Source organism: Urocitellus parryii, chromosome 8, assembly GCF_045843805.1.
Source record: "Urocitellus parryii isolate mUroPar1 chromosome 8, mUroPar1.hap1, whole genome shotgun sequence".
Taxonomy (NCBI): domain Eukaryota; kingdom Metazoa; phylum Chordata; class Mammalia; order Rodentia; family Sciuridae; genus Urocitellus; species Urocitellus parryii.
In genome coordinates, this window is record NC_135538.1 from 30,697,422 (window position 1) to 30,722,166 (window position 24,745).

A 24,745-nucleotide genomic window follows, 5' to 3' on the forward strand; every position below is an offset into this window, starting at 1 on the left:
TTCCTCTCCTTTTGCCCAAAGTTCCTCCATTCTCTCCATGCCCCCCCCCCACCCCATTATGGTCAGCGTCCACTTATCAAAGAGAACATTTAGCTTTGGTTTTGGGGGATGATAAACTGAGTAGTGCTGCCCTCGAAGACAGTGTGTGCGGGAACAAAGTGAAGACTGAAGTATAGGCAAGAGTCTCCTGCAATGAGAGAGAATAGAAGTTCCATGAATGCAGAAATAGCATTGGCCCTAGACATACATCATTACATCCCAGCCTTGACTGGATGTTCCCTAAATAGGTTTACTAAGTGAATTACTCAATACCTCAGTGGAAGGTGGTGAAGGTGGAAATCAGACAGGAGTCATGGGGAGAAAAGAGGATGTTTTTGACAAACATTTCTGATAAAATATTGTCAGAATATTGTAATTGATTGAAGTATTAGGTGAACTATGACCTAATCATCTTTATATGTCTTTGCAAGGAAATTTCAGATTCACCAAAGACTAAATAAGAAAATAGTCATTTTATGGCATCTACACATTGATTCACAACTCTATCTTATTTCTGAAGTAATAAAGAGATGCTAAATGAATCATTAAGAAACATACATAGAGAGGTCAAGGTAACAGTTTTGACTAATTTGAACATAAACTCAAGTGAACTGAAGGTCAATGGCACTTCAGTGAATGGCACCATATAGTTTTGGAAGGATGGAACACTCCTATAGAATACATAGAACCTCTGTCTTCAATGAATACCAAATTACTACCAAATTTGTTTTGAAAGAAATGAAAACAAGCAGTCCAAGAGATGTGGCAGAACTTCATACCCATATTTGAAATCTAAATCCTAGTTTTCATAGATACACAAAGAGGTGGGCAAAAGATGGACCAAAAAGGAAAAGACCACTTAGGTAGATATTATTTTTACCTCAGTTCCTATCTCATCATCCTGAGCACCATAAAGATTAGCCTGAAAGTGATTATGTAGCAAACTTCAAATTGAGATCTATAAGAAAATTTTAACCAATATATGTGATGAAAATGGAATTTGGAAGCATATAAACTAAAATGTTTAAAATGAAGATCATAGGATCTTAATATGTAAAGTTCAATTTCTATTACACCACAATAATGATAATTACTGCCATTCATTAAGCAATTATTCTCTTTGGCACACTATATTAAGACTATCAATACGTAATCTCATGTAACCCATGAAGACAGGCATGAAGGATAAAATCCTCATTTTATAAATAGAAAACTAAGGTGTAAAGAGGTTAAATGACTTGTTCCATGTTCTATTCCCTGCCCTGCTATTGTTCCACTGGGAACAATAGCAGGGCAGGGAATAGAAATGAAGCCTTTCCTCCCCTCTTATTTTGTATTTGTCAGTTGAGTCTATTAGGTTTTCTTACTTTACTTTCTTTTCAAATATTCAATTGATTGAGGTGTGGTTGAAAAACAAAAAGTGTATATATTTAAAGAATACAATCTGATGAGCTTGGAGATAAGAATATACCTGTGACATCATCACCACTATCTATGCCATGATCATGTCCATCAATTCCAACGGCTTTTCCCACCCTCTTTCTTTAGAGGACACACACACGCATGAGATCTATTCTCTTAGTAAATTTTTTAGTAGACAATGTAGTATTGTTAACTATAGGCATGACCCTGAACAGTAGATCTCTAAGACTTATTCACCCTGCATGTGTGGAACTTTGTATTCTTGACTAATACCCTTCTTGTTTTAAAACTAAGATTTGAACTAAAATTCTATGAAATAATTGCTAAAGAATAACCTACTAGTTACTTCTTATAATGCATCAATTTTTAAACAAATCTTTTAAATTGGACTACTGAAGTAACTGACTTTTACCAAGTACTAGTAATAATTTTAATAATAATAACTTTAGGCAGCACAAGGAAGTTGTTTTGAAAAATTTATCCAGTTAACTCTAGCATTCACCCTACCCTGCCCCACCAACTGCCAAGAAAGGATAATCTAAAAAGCAACTTCTGATTTTTTTGTTTGTTTTTGTTTTTGTTATTTTGTTTCGTTTTTGTCCAAAACACATGATATTCCATGCAGCAAGACATTACTGAATGCCTGGGTAATGAGGCACTGTCTAGGCTTTGAGATGAACTGGACTCAAGCAGTTCAACAGATTATAAGTAGCCACTAACTACATGTGGCTATGAAACCTGGCTAGTCTGAACTGAGATATGCTCTATATGAGTAAAAAGACACACTGGATTTCAAAGTCTTACTATGAAAAAAAAAAACATATTTCTTTAAATTAGATGATATTTTGAATTAGTCTTCCTATGGAAAAAATATCTCTTCAAATTAGATGAAATTATGTTTAAATGACAAAATTCTCCTATTTTTCTCTACTTTTCCCATGTAATCACTAGAAAATTTAAAATACATGTATGGCTTGCATAAACTTCTGTTGATCAGCTTGACTTAGACCAACAAAAACCTACCTGCCTGGATCATGCATTCTAGAGAAAGAGAGGAAGAAGTACAGTAAATGTGTAAGCTGGTAAACAAAGAAAACAAAGAATACATGGCAGTAGGTACTGATGCTGAGAAGAAAATGAGGCTGAAAAATGGGTAGATATTGCATTAGTTGACTATTATTTTTAAAGATCATTTTTCATATATCCTAATGCTATTTGTCCTTCAAATTCTTTGTTAATTTACATGAGTAACACAAAGAGTATAATTTTAAAATAAGTTATAGAGAATTGGAGATATGGTATTAAGAATGGTAAATACTTTTAACATAATATCTGGAAGATATATATAGAACATAGCATAATTTTCAGAATGTTTTACATCATGACAATTATACTGAAGTATAACAATCAACCTTATTTTTTTCATATATGTTTCAACCACTGGGTGTTTGAGAAGCTCACAATCTTTTGAGGAGAAACAGAATTAACTCATGAAAAATGTACAAAGAAGAACGAATTTCTTCTATCCCATCCACCATCTTCTAAGCAAAGCTGGAATCAATTATCCGATTATTTTCTACTTAATCTTGCTGTTTATAATTCCTGAAACATGAACAATCATAAAAATGTAGAGCATGGAATCACGGAAAAAGATTTTCCAAAGGCCTCTTTGAAACTTCATTTCATTTTGAAATGAACTCTAAATGATTAAGTCTTACTATATACTATGCAGTAATAACAAGAGACCAAGTCTGCATCCGTAAATCCAAGATGAAAACTTGGGAAATGAAAGTTTGCTATTGTAATGAATAATTTACTATATGTATTTTTATGGGTGATATGTAAGGCAATATTTTTTTCTCTGAACAATGTAGGAAATACAATGTAAATTAGATTTGAATATGCATTATTGCTTAAGGAAAACATGGAAAAATAAATAGACATAAATTACACTTTTTTAAAATGCAAATTATATTGTAGATTATTTCATGCCAAACTGTGTAAATACAGAAACTGATACAGAAATTACTGTCAGCAACAATTTATACTTATCAGCTTTATTCATATTTCAAATGTGAATACTCTGTGAATCTGACCGCATAAATGATATTTATAAAAATACTGTAGTGCAACAATTTCTTGTATGACTGCATACTATGTTAAATGTATTTTTATGACTGGGTTAAATAAAACCATTGGACAATTGCTTGATAAAGATGAATGATACCTAACATTAATTACTTCAGTAAAATAAGACTTCTTGAAATATCAATGGTTTTATTGAAAATGTTTTTTATATTTTCAAATAATAAGAAGTACTAGAAAAAGTCATGCCATGTTTGAATTTTAAATTAAATAATGAAATCTAAAAGTATTTTATTACAATTATTCCAACTTTATTCTAGGTGTTTAAATTACGGTCTAATTTAACAGAACTCATTTAATGACTCATTTACAACATGGATTTTTAAAAAAAAAATATTGTAAAACAATTAATACACCCAGAGTTTGATGGACTTCCCAGATCATCCTGGACTCAGATGAGCTACATTAAATAAATACAAATTAAAATAAGTACTTTTCTTATTTTAAAATGTAAAAGTACATACATGAATTAATTAAAAATCGAATCCAAATAGTAAGAGTTAGAATATTAAACAAGATATATAATTTTATAATATATGCTCCTGTCAAAAATTATTTCAATATTTATTTACTTATAGCACTAAAAGAAAAAAATCATTCTCTAAATACAATATTACAAGTTAAAACCACTCTAGAACATAATATAAGATGTATAATTTAATGTGAGAACTTATATAATCATTTGCAGGTCCAAGTAAATATAATTTATGTTGAAAAGATCATCATAGAATTGCTGTATGTCTAGGCCTGCACAGATGCAAACTCAGATACGCACACTGTCTCCTAGCTAAACTAAAATGTCCAACATACCTTAACCAGACCTATTTCGTATTATTTTATAAATACTATATTCATTTCTTTGTCTTTCAAAAACTTAAAATGTAAAAACTCTTTAGAACACATTGTCACAAAGAATTTTTATTAAAAATGCACCTGTTTTAATATATCCATACAAATTTGAGAAGCTTCTCAAGGAAAACAAAATGCCATTTTTCCAAGTGGCTGTAAAATCTAATTATTAAATCATTTCATAAAGTATCTTTTTCCTCATAAACAAAAACCATACAGTTATAAAGTGCACACCTCTCTGAAATCCTTTTCATGGAGTTAGGGAAATTTTTTTACACAACCTCCCCCCCCCCCTTTTTTTTTGTAGTGCTAGGGATTGGACCCAGAGCCTTGCACATGTTAGGCAAGCACTCTACCAACTCACCTATATCCCCAGCCCAGCCCACCCCTTTTAATCTCTTTATTATCATTCTTTACCCAAGCTTCTCTCTGCAGCCCTCTGAGTACCTCTTTCAAAACCACCATTTATTTATCTTAAAATGGGAGAACTGTAGTACGCACCAGAAGTCTGTATCTATTCCATTCAGAGAAGCAGTTACTTAACTCTTTTTAAAATATTTTTTAGTTGTTGATAGACCTTTATTTTATTTATTTACATGTTGTGCTGAGAATTGAACCAGTGCTTCACTCATGCCAGGCAAGTGCGCTACAATTAAGCCATAGCCTTCGTCCCTGTAACTCTCTTTTAACTGCTATATATCAAAGATAAAATAGAATATTCTATTTTAAGTGCAACAGTAGACAAAATAAACATAAACATGAAAAATTAGCAAGGTTAATATTAACCCACCACAAATAACATAGATTGGAAATTCCTTTACCCTAGTGGTATTGGGCTGTCATAGGTGAGATCTTACTTGATATCTGGCCTTCAGTCCAGAGCCTTCCAGAATTCAAGTTTGAGAGAGGGAGGTTAGACAAAATCACACACTGGGGAGGAATTATGTTTTAAGTGGGAAAAAAATCCTATCATCTATAACTCTTCATTAACTCCAACTGTCTCAAGAGCTTTCAAATTATTTGAGAGTTCATAGCAAGTTTGAATATAATTTAAAAGCATCTTAATATCAATAATGCAGAAAAAGAAAGTGTAATTATTTATGTACAGTACATTAGCAAAGCCCAATGCCAAACACATTAACCTGTAAAATTTTAAAGTGCATTTTTTCTTAATTATGCCATAGTCCTTTGTCATCTGCCCTAAGCCCAACATATACTGTAAGAGTATTTCAGGAATATTTCAAACTCTTTCTAATGATATGTTTTTTCACTATCACCCAACAGGGCAAAGCAACTCAGGATTCAAAATGTCACAAAAGTAACTATGAGATGCCTGATTGTATCCTGTTACAATTTAAGTTTGGAAATGAGACTAGATTTTCCAGCCTTAGTAATGCACATAGAGAAGTGTTAAAAGAAGTTTTTCTCACAAATGAGCATTATAAACAGTTACAGGTATAGTTTCCTTTTATTTTGGTCTCCTTTACATTTTACTAGGTTTACTTGGTCTCCTTTAATTTGCTAGGATTTTTTTTTTTTTTTTTTTTTTGGTAATTCAATTTGTCATAAAGAAGGCAGTTGAATTTTTTCCCATGTATTTCAACAAGAAAGTAAAATGAAATATTCTATTCTAAAAACTGAGGACTGTAACTTAACGAGCATATATTAATTCAATAGAATCCATTGCAAATTAAGTTAAAATTGCTAACTCTACTGTGCATCTTTACATTGAAGCAGGGAAGAATAATTTCATGAGTTTTGCATCCACATCTATACCTCTAAGTTTTGCTCCATGAAAGTCTAGATTTATAAATTCTCAGAAATAATGGTTTAAAAATAACTTTAAGAATTTGCCCTCATTCCCTAAATAGAGAAAACTTGTTAATGTTTTCGGCAATGTCTTCTACATACTTTTTTTCTTCTTTCTTTTTCCTTTTTAAGATATTGGAATGTTTTGGCCACAAGGTTAAGAAAAACTACCCCATTTATCATGACCTGCCAAGCACAACAGGACCCCAGACAACTCAGCCCTCCACCACTTAACAAATTCAGCTCATCTTAGTCGTTAAACTTCAAAAGAATTTGGCCACAGGCACAGATGAGATATCATATGTTTTAAAGCATAAATATCAATCATTGTGTAACATGCTCTAGTGAACCTAACATCATTTCCCTATTAGTATAACCGATACCTAGCCTTTCCAATCAGAACAACAGTTGACTACAGAGTAAGTCCGGTTTATCAATACAAAATTGTTAAATTCACATGCAAAAGTTTCTGTTAAAGTCCCTATTGGGTTTGTGTGTGCTCAATGTGTGCATGTGAGGATTAAAAAAGATTTTCAGACTATAGAAAAACTCTTCTAATGTTCTTACCTAACAGAATTGTCATAACCCTTAAGGAAAATGGAGAAATTCTTTAACATTCGAAACAATTTAATATAGTGCAAATGAAAAAATTAAAGGCAATTTTAAATGAAATAGCATATATCTATAATTTGTAAATTAATTTATATAAAATATAGATATTTGGGGCACAGTGCATTAAGTATACAAATGTATACTAAAGTATACATTTGTATATTTAATTTTCCATTATGGTAAATTTTAAATTGTTGATCTTCTACTAAAATAATAGTTTTTAAAAGGAAATATTTCTGAGATGTTAACCTTTGGGTTCTTTATTTTTAAAATTAAATCTCATACAATAAGAAAAAATGTGGCATGTTGTATTTTAGTATGATATTTTTCACAATATTAAAGCAATACTTTTCAGTTTTAAAATATACTGTAAAGTGGTTTTACATTAAATCTATCTTGTAATAACCTTTGTTATGGAATGCTTATAAATCACCTTTCCTCAGGCCTTAATCCTAAAATGAAATTTTTCATTGGCAGAGTTAATAAAACACAGACCATAGGTAATTTATGCACTAAACAACACAAATTATGTGTTTCTGTTTGAGTAGATTTTCTATCAAATTAAAGTAACAATTTGAATTACGTGCAAGCCCAGGGTTTAAGAGAAAAAGGTCCATGTGACACATATTTCACACATACCACTACGTGGCCAGAGGAAACAGCCCCATTAACCATGTGGCTTCAAGAAAACAAAATCCAGTAGTAGTTCATTACAAGAATCCTTAAATGAAAAAGCTCAGGTGGAAGTAAAATTTAGTCTGTCAGCTTCACAATATGTATATACACTGAAGAAGTAAGGACACTCTGCATTCTAAATATAAAATGGGAATAGCACAGTAGGAAAACTCCGGGGTTAAAAAGTAAAGGAATTCTAGATTAGGTCTATCTGTAGTGAAGGTCTCATTCTAGGTAAACCTAATAAATAATTGAGGTGGACTTACGATTCTTTCCTCTTTGACCTCAATTAAAAAGGCTTTCTGAGAACTGGGTCTCAGGACAAGTTATCCTGGTTTTCTCAATGCTCACTTATGAAGTCATCTGGCTTTTACATCTCTTCAATAGCTGTCTTACCTTTTAAACTGTCTAGCACCACTTCCCTAAAGTAAAATATGTGGCTGCACTTACACATACACACACACACACACACACACACACACACACAGCCAACTTCCTCTCTGCGAGGTGGCTCAGAGCTCAAAAAATCAACCGTGTAACTTTGAATATTCTAACAGCTATTTATAAAGAAATCGGAGGAGGAAAGACAAAAATCAAAGTATGGATAAAAAACTTCTCTCTCTCTCCTATTTCTTCCACCCAAGAAGTTATAGCTCAAAATACTATGTGGTTAGGGTATTTGCCTTTCTTGGTCATTTTTTTTTTTTTTTGATTAGTAATATTTTAGCAGCTTAGCAAACTTTGGGTTAGAAGATAAGCCAAAACCAAAACAGGCAGTGCAAAATCTGACTCAATAAAGTAAGAAGCAATGTATTTGCAGCATGCTGCATTTTAATCAGTTTTTTTCACAATAGTGTAACAACATTTTTGAGCATCATTCAATTGCACAGTGTTTTAAAAAATATCAACTAAGAAAAGAAGGAGGGACTGGATAAACTCACTGATGCTCAGTAGATCCTGGAAACCAAAGGGGGGAAAAAAACTTATTGGCTGAGATGATTTACCCTCCCTTTCTTCTTTGGATTCCCTAAATACTCTAACTCTGGCAGTAAATCAGTTTTCACAGATACGCAGAATTAGGGGATATTTTCTCCTGAATGGTGCCCCCCCACACCCTCCCACAATAGGAATACAATTGAACCAACACAGCAAACCTTCCCTCAGTTGTCTTGAGTGAAACAATGTTTAATACTTTATTACTGTGATAGTTAACCCAGATCATGTCCCTTATAGGCAGCAAAATAGCAGTTTACATACACTCTTTATGAAACTCAAAAGACTCAAAGCATACCAAAGTACCCCCACTAAGGGCTTCCACACCAGTGTTTTAAATCAAAGCATATGCTCACGTACTGATCCAAATAAAGGTAAAACCAATTATAATATTAGGACTTCTTGAATAAGTTAAAATTAAACTTTGTCTTACTACTAGATTCTAGAAAAAAACAATAGAATTCCATTAATGGAAGAAATAGTAATCCTCTTAAATCGATGAAACATTTAAGATTGAGAAGACTACATTTCAAATCTAATGAAAGATTCACAAACTCAGCACAAAACTTCAAAACACATGACTCAGAGGGGAAAAGCCCTTAATTTAAATAACTCATATTAGTTTTTAAAATCTTGCAGCATGAAACTATTAGAGGAAAGCTCCTTAAAGCTATCTATGAGCACTTTATAGTGGCATGTCATTTATTAATTATCAATTATCACATTACCTGCCTTTCTCCCATCATTAATAGAATGTGTAGGTTAGTTTTTGTATGGCATGAATAAAGACAAAATGTATTTCAAACTATAAGCATGGACAGATTAAAGACTCTTTCTCATTGACATTCTTGTACAATTTCTACAAACATATTTTTTCTAGCATCCTTATAATAAATACAAAAATTTCCAAGCTACTCATTTTAAGTAGAAAAACATTTTCCTCTAAGATATGACTGCCTAAACTTAAATATATGACTGTCCACATAACATAATAAAAATGATGATGCTTCAATCAAAAGCTAAATAAAACTTACCTCAAATTCCAAACACCTGAAATGAATTCCAGTTGTATTTAGAAGTGAGTTTTTTGTGTGAGTGTGTGTGAAGTTCAACAGTCAATAAATTCTAGTCTGTAGTGCCAGTGGACTGAAACCTGGTTGGAGGCTTACAGAATGTTCTGAGAGGGTTATAGTCTGTAATCAACATTCAGGTAGCCTTAAAAACACCTTGCTCTGGCAGGAACCTTCGGGCTCCCCCAGCAGTGCAGTTACGTAGGTTAACTAGGAGGAGACCTGGACAGTAAACACTGTTGGCTCCAACCAATGGCTTTCCACGGGCTTCTGTTTATAGTTAGATGACTTGCTTCCCAGGGTCACCCTCATCAACAGCTCCTGTCTTTCAGTGGGATCTAACATAGGTATAGCATTTATTCTGAAGTGCTTTCAGTGAAGCCACTCTGATTACTAGGCTCTGTCGACCTACTGTCACGGGACACATTCACAGTCCATTGAGTAACGCCTCAAAGAATTAAATCCCTGCATTCTATTTGCAAAAAAGCAGATTGCACTTTGAATTTCTTTTAAAGCAAAGTATTTCTGTAGAAGCAATTACTCTGCATTTCTTTGTGGCAAGTTAATATTGGGATGATACTCATTTGAATGTTCTCAACCGAAATTTTATTCTTTTAAAAAGCATTCTTATTTGGTTTTGGCTTTCTGGAAAGGTGACAAAGCATGTAAAATTTCACTTTCATTATTACTTCTCTCCAATAAACTCCAAAACTTTCTTGTCCCCTTAAGCACGTGTACAACAACAAAATGGAATGATCATTTTAGGCATTCTTTTAAAATTCATTTTAAACTGGATTTTTCATTTGAGATAGAGGAAGGGATGAATTAGAAATGTTCACAAAGAGGTTGCCATTTTATGGAACATGTTTTCTAAAATATAGCCATTTTATGTTTTAAGAAGAGAAGGGACATGTTACATCATAATAAAAAAATGAGTAGCTAACCTTAAGAAATAAATAAAGATAGTGCAAGTAAGTCAATTGTCTGGTATTTATGTTATTTTTTTCTATAGTTCATGTGAAATACCATCTTCTTTATAGAAAACTATCATGTAAGTTTCACTTCTTATCTCATTACAAATATGCCTTGCAGAATTCAAAATAAAGATTAACCCCATTCCATAAATTCTTCATAAATTTCAGTGTAGAATTTTCAGGCATTAAAGGAATTTTTGCCTCCAATATGTTTGTGCAATTGAGATGATTTCTTTTTCCTTCATTTTTCTTGGTCTTTACATCTTGGCTCAAAACGATACAGTGACCTACAGGCAAGGAGGTAATACTTCATCTGGAGAATTTCTAGCACAAGTATTTCTTGAAATGGTTCTTGTTTTCAAAGAAGGATCTGTGTAAAAAGTCATTTCTCTGTTTTGGTTTTTGGATAGCAGGACAGAGACCCCCAGTGGCGTCAGGAACTGAAGCCGGCGCTATCTCTCCATTAGTATCAGAGGCTGCTGCTGCTGCTGTTGCTGCTGCTGCAAAACCAGGAGAGTATGTGCCTTCTACTTGCAACACAAGTTGGGTCTAGGTTTGGATGCCACCCCATAGTGGCTAGTCATAGTTAAATGACAGAGAGCTGACTGACTGCATTTAAAATTCATAAACGTCGTGGATTATGTTGGAGTGCTAGAGGACCCATTTGAACAGGTGCTCCTAGTATGGTTAAGATCACTAAAAACGATCTTTGTAGCCAAACCTTCTCAAGGAGTTAGCACTACTTGGGTATTGTGGTTTAATTAGATTGTTTTTAAGTTCAACTGAATATGCTTTTGAAATGTCTACATTCTTAAGGGATTATAAATCATCCGATATTTTCTCAATGCTTATGAGCTCAAGAAGCACTCACTGAAGCAAAAAGTATATGTCTGTTTCAGGTACAATAGAGACCCAGTCAACCGTGCCTGGAACTCTGAGGAGGATAAAATAAGTTTCTTCATGCATTAAAGAGGGAGGGCTGGCTGGGTTGTAATTTTCTTTCCCAGTCTCAGGGAGGAGGAAGAGAGTAAGGACGACAAGCAAAATGCAAAGAGAACTCTGTAAATATAAACATGAAAACCAAGTCCTTTACAGTTTCAGTTCTTAAAGAGTATGAATAACTACAAATTTTTGATGAAAAATATAATCTTTATCTCAGTTTATAGTAAGTCATCAAAGAATTCTTAGAAGCATAAAAGTAAATGGTATGCCTTCCCTTTGCATTTTAAGAACTAAGTAGGAAAATAATACAGATGATTTTAATTAACATTTTATGCACAGAGATTACTGCAATCTCCTTCGGTGTTAGCATACTACCACCAACTAGGTAAGTGACCTGAAACAGATATATAAACCATTCTTTCTAAATGTGTTTTCCCACCCATGAAACAAAAATTTTCTTTTCAAAGTGTGAGTGGTATAGTATTTGTTATATACGAACCACATATTTTAGAAACCTCTATCCAGCGAGGGTATTTCGGTTAACAATAATTTGTTTTTATTACTCCATATTTAAAATTAGGCATATAGCTTTCACTTAATGTGGATAGTTATTGGGACATACTATGATTCAAATGAGTTATTAAAATAGCCAAATCAAAGGAACTAGATGTTTTTAAAAGGCAGTAAAGCTTTATTATTGGTTTCTCTTACATTTTAAAACACTGAAAATGGTACCCTGACCTCCGAAAATTCCAGAGTTCTTCCTATTCCAGCTGTCAATGATTTAAGCACACTCAATGAGGGCGAGACCTTGCCCCACATTCTGATAAAAGTTAAGCTACTACGAACTGCTGACAGATGATATGTTCAGTGACGTGCACATTGTCAGTCTACATTGGCATTTGCTGAATGCACGAATATATTTCCAAGTAATATGCAAAATGATATTTAGTTGAATCAGTCATGATATCTGTCATTTGTTAGTCATTTTGCTACAGTTTTTTTTATTATTCAAGAAAATAAACAATTTATTGCAGTTTCATGGGGTGCATCCTTTACACTCACCTTGCTATTCATTCTCCATTACTCTCAGCATGAGGTAGACACCTCTGTACTCCTTGCTCTTCATGCTTTCCCCTCTCTACTGGACCCTCTTTTGTACATTATATAGTAATCCATCAATCACCCTTCCTCTTCACAATTCTAAAATACCTCCAGTTTCTTTTATAGCATTTCTTGCTACTTTTCATTATTGGCTTATTTAGTATAAGACACTTTTCTGAACAATTCCAAAGAAAGATATTTGAAATTAAAAGATAAAATGAGCCAATATAGGAGAACAAAGAGAAAACCAAACATATAGTCATATTGTATTAACAACAAATGAAAAGCCACAGGACGGAGAAAGTAAAATAATTTATATTTTCTACCTGTAAAATAAGCTCCCAAATTGCTGGTTTGAAAAAGACCATGTGTAATCAAAACTAAACAGAACCACAGATTGTACCAGCTTCTGTAGACAGGTAACTGATGTGATATCTACAAGAAAATATAAAATCCATAACCTAAGAGCCTTTTTAAAAATAAGCCTTAGTAAATCACATCTATGTCACTGCACAACAAATATCATACAGTATCAAAACAATAATTATATTTGCCATTTATGTAATAGTCTTTCTTCTTTTTCCATTAAGATTGACAAACTCAAGTACCTTCAGGGGCCAAGTGGATAATTCAAAGAGTGAGGCAAGTCAGGTAGAAGTGAAGCTTTTAGCAAATGTATGATTGGCCCCAACTCATTCAAATTCATACTTCCATCTGGTCTCCAATACTCTCTACTACTGTAGATTCTATATTTTCATGACCACTAGAGACCCATCATCTGAATTTTAGATTCTCATATTCTAAGTTATCTATAAGTTATTCTTTTTTAAAAAAAAATATTTTTTTAAGTTGTTGATGGACCTTTATTTTATGTATTTGTATTTGGTGCTGAGAATCGAACCCAGTGCCTCACACATGCTAGGCAAGCGCACTACCACTGAACCACAACCCCAGCCCAATCTATAAATTATTCTAATTTATACATGTCTCACAGCCACGCCAAATCTTATCATGTCCAGTGCCGGTCTCTATTACATCTCCACAAATCCTATTTGTACTGTGCAATAGTTTCCATATAAATAAAGCCAGAAACCAGAGTTAGTCTCTTTCCCCAAACTCTATATCTAAATTCATCTAATTTAATTGGTGTACACTTCAAATCATGTCTCAGAATTGCTCATTCTCTCCATCTCCCCAGTCAACCATTTAGTCAAAACCATCATCACCTTCTATTTAAATTACTACAGTAGCCCTCTAAGAAATCTTCCTGTTTTAAATGCATTTCCTTAAATTCTATATTTATCTGTTTGGCATCCATTTATCACAAAATGAACTGTATGAGCTATATTTCTTATTCTGATATTCTGGCATTTGTGGTGTCTCCCTGACTAGGGAGAGACAGCCCTAACAGGACTGGCCAATTCTTAAAGATAGGAAAGGGGAGTGAACTTTTCCCATGCAAACTTGCAAATCCAGGCACTACAACCTCAACCATCTCCTTTATCAATCGCCTTTACAGGAGGTCAATACCACTCCTTCCCTAAATTACCCAACTAATATCCCCGGCCTGCTGAAATTATTCAAACTAGCCGATCCTAAACCATTTCCCTGCCCTGTCGTACACTTTTACATAAATCCTAATAAAGGCTTTGATTCCTGCTTTCCCCTCTTCCTTTTGCCTTCTGACCAAACCTCATGTTTTCCCAGGTAGCCCTTCATGATGTGGCATGCCCCTTTCTCTTTAGGAAATGTAAGTAATATCTTCTTTTGATGACAATAGTCTCTCCATGTCATCACTCAGTCATCTCCACAAATTAAAATCCTGTGCTACAACTGGTACACACCCCATTTCTAGCATTTGCTCTTCAATCTATTCTCCACTAAGCAGCCAGAACTATCACAACAGGTGTCAGGAATTGTGAAAGACCTGAGATTTCACCATACTTGCAAGCTAACAGTTTAGCTGGCCTCAATTTCATGGATGCTAGAAGAAGACCTGAAGATCCAGGGTATAACATCATTTGGTGAGCAATTTGCTCAACCAAGTTATCAATATCCTTATGGTTGAAGGAAATAAAATCCAACAAGAATATACAAGTGGCTGAACCAGAATAAATTTTAAGGTCCTATTCCCCTTCAACCTACCTGCCATCAGGAAGGTATACCAGACAGGTGGCCTGGGATAGTCATTCTGGAAATAAAAATCTCATGTCTCTGAGGAGTTAGGATGATATCCCAAAATTTTAAAATTGTTCTACATAGTGTCTCATTCCTTAGCAATCAAAAGGAGAATGATTCCAAACTAGGGCTGCTAGATTCAGTGACCAAACTATGTTACTACTGTATGTAGACTAGGAGATGGTCTGGGAGGTTGTTTTAAATCTTTTTGAGTTGATTATAAGAAGGTCATTCCAACACTCAACAATATGAAATGCCCATGCATAATAAGAACCACAGAAGGGTCCTTAAGTACCATGACTCTCAGGCCTGGCTTCTGTGATAAAGAGTACCAAATTGTGAGACTTACATAAGTTTGTTTCAAGGGCCACAATGATATGGTTGGACTTGGCTAATTGAAATGAACCAGTAAAACCTTAATCTGAAAATGTGCCAACAAAAGTAAGTCACCAGTGACAGTTCCAAGATGGGTTTAGTGCCACTGATACATCAAGAATGGGCAGGAGTAGCCTCTTGCATGTATGCTAGGTCTTCCTTCACCAAGAAAAACTAGTCTGCTGTTGGCAGGGTCACAAATCTGCATGCCAGCCACCCCTACATCACAAACACAGAGTGTTTTATTTTGTACTCAGCCTGTGACTGTTGGGCATGTGAGCACAAAGACAATGTCCATCTTTAGTTCAGAATAGCAAATGGAGAGGCTGAACAGCAACAGCAGCCCAGTGGATACTATCAGGTTTCAGGTTAGTCAGTCCATAAGTGAATCAGATCCAGGCATTTAGGGGAGCCTCTGTGAACCAGACAGCAGAGTGCACGGTAAGAGCTACCACTTGTTCATATGAAGCTGTGTCACTGGTGCCAGGCTGGCTGCATTTCTGAACACACCATTTCCATTTGACAACTGAAGTCTGTGCATTGCCAACGTGCTTGCTGTTAAATATAAATTGACTCACCACAAAATGGGAACACAGGCTGAAGAATTACACAACTTCCATGGGCCTGCATTCAGTTCTATCTGAAAGAGGATCAGACAAGCCCAGAACCCCAAGGGAAGTCTCCAGGTGGAGGCCTCCTCCTTTTGCCAGAGGATCTAATCAGAAAAATCATCAGTTAATAGGTACCTGAAGTTTCAGAGAGGTCCTTAAGATTGTGGGACCTGAATGTTACTAACTTTTCTATAAGCGGCTCTTCTAATCAGTAGACTCCTTTGGGACATAATAAGCATTCACAGTATAATTATGTAAAAATCAACAGTGGAAATAACAATGCACTGAACTGGTCCAGTGGGCCTCACTCACACGGTCTTCTAGTTGCCTTCTCCCACTGCAAGCCCCATTTAAGCCACATTAGTTGAATTCAGGTGTCTCCTTTCTCCATCTGCAGGGCAAGATGGTGAATTAAGTACTTAGATCTTAAAGAGACATGAAAGTTTAAGCTCTTTCCTTCTCCAGAGTTTCCCAGTGTGGTACTGTGACCAAAATACTTGACAAGAACAACTTAAGAGTAGGAAAAGTTTATTTGAAGCTCATGGTTTCAGAGATCTCAGTCCACATGGTTGACTCCATTGCTCTGGGCTCAGGGTGAGAGAGTACATCATGGGGGAAGGGCTCAGTGGAAGAAAGCTGCTCAGCTCATGGAGGGGTCAGAGGGCAGAGACACGGAGAAGGAGGGGGTAGTTACAGGGAAGATGCACCCTTCCAGGGTAAGCCCTCTGTGACCCACCTTCTTCAGCTACACCCCATCTGCCTACAGTTAACCACAGAATCAACCCATCCAAACTGATTTGATTTCAGCTCTCACAATGCAATCATTTTATCCCTAAATATTCCTGTATTAATAGGAGCTTTGGGAGGACACCTTGTATCATAGACATAATACCAGCACACTCAGATGGATATATAAACTTTTGGTTCTCCCTTGAGACAGGTAGAAATCAGCCTCCAATTACTCATTTCCTTAAAGAAGCTGAGGCTGGGATAGATCAGGAAGAAAGGAACAAGGGGCACAGAAGGACAGAATAGCTCTGTGTTAGTAAACAACGTTCATGTACTTTCAGTTTTGATTGGCAGTTGGCTCAGGGCTCAATCAAATGAACTTCTAACATTTTCAATCCATGCAATGCTCTGCATTTGGCAGCAAGATCACCATTGCTAACACCATCTATTTCAGTTTGGGAAACCCCTATACTTAGCAGCCATAACCACTTTCTGGCTGTGGTTACAGCGTTTGCTCCGTTTGGTTGACTCCGGCTTGACTTGCCCAGCAGCAATTCTTTTTAAAGAGTCTGATTTAATTGAGGGCAGTTTCTGCTCCATGATTATGACAACATCTTTCAAGTTCTACTCCTGTTTGAACATAGAAGCTACGGGAGTTTCACAAGGCAAGAAGGTGACTCAGGAATTTATCTAGATTTCTTTGGATCAATTTCTCATTTCCCAATAAATTATACTTATCAGCATTCTAATGGCGGTAAGAGCTCAAAAACTAAACAATACTTCATTTCTGTTTCCCATGGGAGTTTTTCTGTTTCAGGGAAATTTTGCCAAGAGGGACAAAAACCCCTAAAGTAGCCCAGATGCACTGCAAAAACTAAGAGGTTTTACTCTTGTCTCCCAAAGAATCTAAGGTTGACCTGACAGACTGCCAGGAGGGCTTGAGCCATAAAATGGTCCAACTCTTGCCAGAACCTTAAGGGTGAATATATCTTTAACAAGAAAGATACACTTGCTACCCTCGTCTTCTAAGGGAATCAGTCATTTATAGTTATAGTCATTTACTTGGTTTCTACACACAGAGGTTGCAAATTTCCTTCCTTTTAGACTCAGGGTGTGACAAGATGAAATTGTAACTGTTGTTTGGAGATGGTCAGAACCTTTCTCTAATCCGGGACCAATCCCTGGACTGCTTTTCACAATGGGTGCATCCAAAGATACCTATCAGATTGTGAAATCACCATACCTGGAATAAGCCTAGCAACAACCAGGGGACCTTTCAAACAGCTCAACTCAAGCCTACTTCCAGGTACCAAAATTACAATCATTTCTCCAACTCTTCCTCATTATCACAATAAAATGGAAGGCCATTTGTTCCAAAATTGACCAAGCAATCTGGTCAACATGTTCATTAATGACGCCCATGGATTTTCTTCAAACCTGCTTATTTGGCCTGTGAGGTTCTCATCCTTTCTCTTCCCAAAAGTCATGCCACTATTGGCATTTTATTCTTATCCCCAAAAGTGCCAAGAACTGTGAAGGGTCTAAGGTTTTACCCTATTCACAAACTATCAAGTCAGCCTGCCACAGTTTCATGGATACTGGCAGAATATACAAGACTTCTGGGTCAGAAACTTTACTATTCAGCAATAGTGGAAGCAAGGATAAGAGCATTTTCTTGATACAGTTTTACAAGTTCAATTTCCACAGGCTGACATGACATCTATACATGTAACGCATTCCATGACAGTAAGACAACCCTGCACTTAGGAAATTCAAATATTTCATACGGGCCTTTATTTGCGACAAAGGAAGGAACTATCACTTTCTCCCAAGGTTGTGTACAAACATCCCTGAAAAGACAACCTTGTACAATGGCAGTCCATAAAAATACTCATAAGATGTGCAGAATTTGGAAGGATGCATAAGGAATTGTCTTGAACACTTCCGAGGTTTCCCTAAACACTTATAATGCAATTCTAACTTTTAAAGCACACAAGAAAGAATGTTCTTTTCTCTATTCCTGGAATATTCCAATGTCTCTCCCATTTCAGGATCTTAATAGCTATGGGTACATAGGATAAAAGAAATGGAAAATTAAGAATGAAGTTCCAGTTCCTGATTTGAGATATGGAAGACTTTCTGAGGAAAATCTGGAAGTATGTTTATTGGAGAGAAATATGCCCAGTCCTCCTCATCCTCAGGATGTCAGTTGAAATGCCACTTTCCATGGCATCACTGTTTACCATTGTGGCTCACAGAGACTAGGTAATCAGAACTGCTCAAAAACAGATTGTTATGTAAACTAACACTCATTTCCCAGCCACCCCCAGATGAAAACAATTCTTATTGGTTTGATTATAGTTATTAAATAAGATATCCAAAAAGTCATATACCACATTTCTCACATATAAGTAGGTACTCAAAGTCTTTCTGTTTCTCCTACCACCCTTCATGGTAACATATCTCCCTGAAAAGAACACGAATTTATAATTCTCATTATAACAGATGAGGAAAATGGTGCTTATTGTGTTTCTATGGCTGACCTTAAATAATAAAGTCAAAGAAGTCTTATGATTGACCTTTGTAAAGCCATTCTGTTAAATAATCCTATCTCGTATTAACTGCACAGATTCACAAGACACTGTGCCTATACTTGGAAATAATGTCTAAATGAAATAGAAACATTTGTTTTTGCTTTAATATAGAAGAAACCTTTTTCTTCTTTTCTTCATATTTCTGCCCCATTCCATAAAGTAAACACTTTCTTGTGAGTATTAGGTTAATACTACATCCTTCCTTTCTGACTAGTGAGAGAAAGGTTCTAGCATACTTTAAATTAACCCTTCCTAGGCTGTCTTCTTTAGAGGCAGTCTGCCTGCAGAATACACATCATTCTTCCTCTGTCTTCTGGTTCTGGAGACAAGAGTCCTGATTGCATTTGTTAAGTTCAATTTGGATAAAGAAGTAGTAAACATGATTTTGGCCTTGGGTCCAAAGAAAACTCCCAATCTGGCTTTGTTCATAATAAACCTGATGTTGTCATCTTAAACTCCTCTGATATTCAGAATTCATTCAAAACTCTTGAGGAAATGGGATAAGATTGGTTTCTCAAACACCAGAAACTTCATGTAAATCTTGCAATATTGCCCCCAATGGAATGTGTTTTATTTGGTGGATAGGTTTTTTCACCCTAAAATCAATTTTATAATGAATAATTATACATAACTGCTTGATCTACTAAGACAACAAAAAATTGAGAGAGCGAGAGAGAGAAAGAAAGAGAGAGAGAGAGAGAGAGAGAGAGAGAGAGAGAGAGAGAGAGAGATATCTTCTCCCAAACACCAGGAATTCCTAAGACTGAACCCTCTCACAATTTCATCCATGAGGAAAAAACTAACAAGGGCCAAACCACCTGACTTCTGAACAGTCAGAAAAATATATCAAGGTCCACACACCCAAGTTCATGGAGTGTATGAGCAGAACAAGACAATGGGCCCTTACTCAGAGGTGACTGACACATATGTAAAAAGGAGCTCCTTTTTTTTTTTTTACATACAACAGAATTTCTGGCAGCAAGTGAAAGGGAAACACCACAGCAGAAAGAACAGAAAGGACAATCCCAGAGATCCCAGGACAACAGGCCTTCCACCCACAAGGCCCGTAGGTTCAGTTCATTAACTAGTTGTGTAATGACGGCTCTAGGCATCAGTGAACCAGGAACATGCTCAGCCAGGGGATTTTCACAGCAGAAAAAAACCAAGTCTAGGTGTCAGAGCCTGGAGCTCTTATCCTGTCTACTGGAAAGGTGACCTTGTGCCTCCTAACTCTGTGTCTGCTCTTGGAAACAAGCAAACAATGTCTTGTGCATGCCAATTGGTGGCTTTAAGCTGCTTTCTATAAACGTGCCTTAAAAACGACACAACTCCACATCATATGTCAGATCAATCTTCAAGTTTCCTGTATATAACTCACCTTGAATTTCTGTCACTTTCTAGAAAACAAAAAGAGCCTTTTTTTTTTTTTTTTTTCCTACCAAGGCCTCTCTTTCGAAAGCAGTGTCTGGAATGCTTTCCCCCACATTCTGGAAGATTGGCTGTCTCACGCTTCAGGTCTCAGCTTACATTTCACTGTCTTAGACACACCTTTCCTGACCACTCAACCAAAAGTAGTTTTCTTCTGTTCCTTCTCTTAGTGCCCTCTATTTTCCTCTCATCACTTACCACAAAAGGAATGTCATCTACTTATTTGTTTGTTGAACTGTCCAGTGCCTGTCTTCTTGCTGGCCATACACTCTGTGAAAGTTGGCCTTATGTCTGGTTTTTCCATCAGTTTATATATAGGTAACAGTGCCTGGCACAGAATAACCCTGAACAATTTTGTGTTAATGACTGAATGAACAAATATGTAAATGCAAGACAACAATATTCTTAAATTGCACAAAGCAGATATATGTGAAATAATTTTTAGAAAAATGTTCAGCTAGAAAAGTATTACAGCTAGAAAATATTTGGTGCTTTAAATGGTAAAGGCTAGAACATCTGAAAATCCCAACTAAAATCAGTGATTACTTTTCACTATTAGTTTGATGCAGGTACATTTGGTACATGGATGTACCTACATCCACAGGTACATTTTCTAAACACAAAAAATGAGGGTTTTTTTAGGTTTGCTTATTTCCTTATTTAATTCTGTGATAAAGTTATTATCTCAATTTCATGGATGAAAATAATCACAAATTCAGATATTCAATGTCACAAAAATATTACTCAATAGTCAAGATTCAAAGTCCTTTGATACAAGTCCAGTACCTTCCAGTCCACCATGCAATGTTAGCCTTAAAAAGAGTGCTTGGATAAGAAAGTAAGAACAGTTTCATTTCTTACTATCAAATTAGTTTCAGACCAGTGTGTTTTGCTATGCCAAAGCACAAACTTTAATAAAATTTACAGTGAATCAATAGCAGCTATGAAGTTAACAGTGGGGTTCACTTTGGGGTTCATTTACCTTTAACATTTGCCTTAATTCAAACCACATTGCAAGGAAAATGTTATATGGTAACAAGATTTCTCAATATCCAAGGTAAACAGGGCTTAATGATATATATACATAGATATATAGACATATAGAGAGCTAAAATATATATTTTTCCAAATACAATAAGCATTTTATATCTCCAGTTATATAACTATGTCTATATGACTATGTAAGTATTATATTTACAAAATTTCTGTTTTTCAAATGACAATTGGCATTCCAAAATACGAAATTATTACCCAAGGAAAGACCCCTTTGGCTTCCCTTAAATATAAATACATCACCAGTAATGATGCCTCCCACCCGTTTGTGTAACTGTCTCCTAAGCAAAATGAGTACAAAGCCCACATGATGGACTCTTATGTGGATAGAAACTCAGACAAAACAAGTTTAGCTTTTTTTTTTTAACCTGACCAGGAAACAGAAGTGTTTGGATTTATGTCAAATTCTGAAATGTATAGTGTAAGAATGGAAAGATATTTTAGAAATTATTATGAATAATTTTCTTCAGTTCCAAAATTATCTTACAAATAGATTAGGTGTCACAATTTAATTTGACTGAAAAAAACTTACCTCTCTAAGGTCTTTGCTAGGAAATGAAACTGGTGGAGTTTTTATGTACCTAAAAATTTTTCCACTCTTTTATGATAGGAAATAAACTTCTAAACTAGGAATACTTCAGTAGATAAAGTTTTAATTTAACAACAACAAAAAAATAGGAATCTAAGCCTGCTTAGGAGCTAGTTAGTAAGGGTTATTGTTACTCTAAGCATACAATAAAAATTACTGATTCAACTTTAAATATATATAACAATTCTAACCAAATTTGTCATAAATTATGAATAAAAACAGAAATTTGAGGTATCTTCATACTGCTTTCCAGAGTGGTTGAGTCAATTTTCAATCCCACCAACAATATATGAGTATACCTTATTCTTCAAATCCTGGTCAACATTTATTGTTATTTGTAATCTTGATAATTGTCATTATGACTGGAGTGAGACGAAATCTCAGTGTAGTTTTGATTTGCATTTATCTGATGGCTAGAGATGTTGAACGTTTTTCATCTATTTGTTGACCATTCATATTTCTTCATTTGAGAAATGTCTGTTTACCTAAGCTATGAAGCCCATCTAAAAGCCCTTCAACAGATGAATGGATAAAGAAAATATGGCATATATACTCTATGAAGTATTAGTCTTGAAGAATGACCTTATGATATTTGCTAGTAATTGGTTGGAACTGGAGACTATAGTGCTAAGTAAAATAAGCTGATCCTAAAAAAAAAAAAAAAAAAATTCAAATGTATTCTCTGATATGGAGCTAATCCACAATGGTGGTGGGATTGGGGTTGAAAAAAAGAATAGAAGTTCAGTGTAGCAGACAAAGGGGAGTGAAGGGAAGGGAGGACGGATGGGGAAATGAAAGATGTGGAATGAATCTGACATAACCTTCATTGTGTGCATCCACAAGAAATTAATTTTAAAAAACTGTGGGTGAATAATGTAAATATCAGTAGAGTTGAGAAAAAGGAACAGGGGGTGGAGGGAAGGGAGGAGAAGAGGAGGCATTGGGGACTGCTGAATTAGAACAAGGTATAGTTCATACTTTTATAATTATGTCAAAATGAATTCTACAATCATGTATAACCAAAAAGACCCAATTCTTAAAAAAATAAAAAATAGAACTTTGAGACTGGAATCATAGTTAATAGTAATTGAATTTCACAATATGCAATTATATAAGAGTATTGAGAATTGTATTTCTAAAAAAAGTTCTTTATTCATTTTATTGCTTTTTATATTGAAGATCCTGAATTATTGAAGTATAAAATATGTTCTATCAGATTATCTTCAAACATAAATAATGACAAAATGCTTTTTTGAGACCTTATATAAGGTAGTTATAGAGTAATTGCTGAGGATTAGTCACCCTAAGTAAGCTTAGGACTGGCATTCATCCTTAGGAAACTGTATACCTCCTCTGAAATTATGGGATCAGAAATATTTCAGATGCTTTTGTATTTTGGAATATTTACAAATACATAATGAAAAATACTAAAAGTGGGTCAAGTCTCAATGTGAAATTTATTTATGTTTCATATATACCTTAAACACATAGTCTAAGATAATTTTTTACAACATTGTGTGTATGCTTGTGTGTATGTGTATGTGTGTGTAATACTGGGGATCAAACCCAGGGCCTCATTCATGCTAGGTTCTGGATTGAGCTACAATATTTTTAATAATTGTATTAATGAAACAATTTTTTATTAAAAAACCTTTCTCAAAACCAATTACTAAAGCCTTTTTAAAGGATGTCTACAGATCCAAAAGTAGATTTGCTATTTTATGGTCCAGAGTTATAGCAGTAGTCTTAATGAGAAGCTGATTATGTTTTGGGAAAAATCTAGGTCTACAGAAAGGCCTTGTTTTTAAAATTCTGACAAAGATTCATGGGAAAACATTCATGTGAAAGTCTGTATGTGCAGACACACACACACACACACACACACACACACACACACACACACTAAAACCCTAATCTATTTTCCATCAATCAGAGTCATCCTTTTATACAGACATTAAATGCCTTTATAAATGGAAATGTTTTTCACATTTTTATTATTTCCTGGCATGATTTTTAATAAACTGAAGAACTGTATTCCTTTTATTTCCCCATAAACTATTCTTGTTCCAAAATTCCAAAAAGGAATGCATTTTAAATTTTTATAAAAGATTTGACAGAAAAAGAAGCAGTTTGTGACAGAGAAAATGAACACATATTTAGAACTGAAGCATCAAGAATTTGTCTTCCATATGTGCTGTGCACTAATTAGGAGGAATTCTGCACCTGAAAAAATAGCACAGAATAATAGTACCTGAGTTATTGTGGTGAATAAGCGAGGTGATGAACATAAAGCATACAGCATGCAGTAAATGCTCAGGAAACATTAGTTAGTCTTTTATTGCTATTTGGACTATTATGACTAGTATAATCCCTATGACATTTCACAATTGTCATTCATTACTACCACAGCTTCCAATATCAATAATAAGGGTGATCATGATTTCTGGCAGTATGTTCATTCCTAATAGATAAATATTATAACTTCACTTCTCTGGAGTTCATAATTATGCAAGATTCACTCAAGAATTTGTGGGTCTTTTGTCACAGAAGCTGT

The 24,745-nt window shown here is 34.9% G+C and overlaps 1 protein-coding gene across 10 annotated transcripts in view; it reads right to left on the reverse strand.

Annotated features, from left to right (window-relative positions):
• Eya4 (EYA transcriptional coactivator and phosphatase 4) overlaps positions 1-24,745 on the reverse strand; it is a 269,696-nt gene that overhangs the window by 134,739 nt on the left and 110,212 nt on the right. Inside the window, exon 1 of one of the 10 annotated variants that reach the window (XM_026380643.2) lies at positions 9,579-9,612. The exons of the other annotated variants lie outside the window; for them this stretch is intronic. The gene's annotated coding sequence lies outside the window, so the exon portion shown is untranslated. Of the gene's footprint in view, positions 1-9,578; positions 9,613-24,745 lie in introns of those variants that run through there. 10 annotated transcript variants of the gene reach the window in all.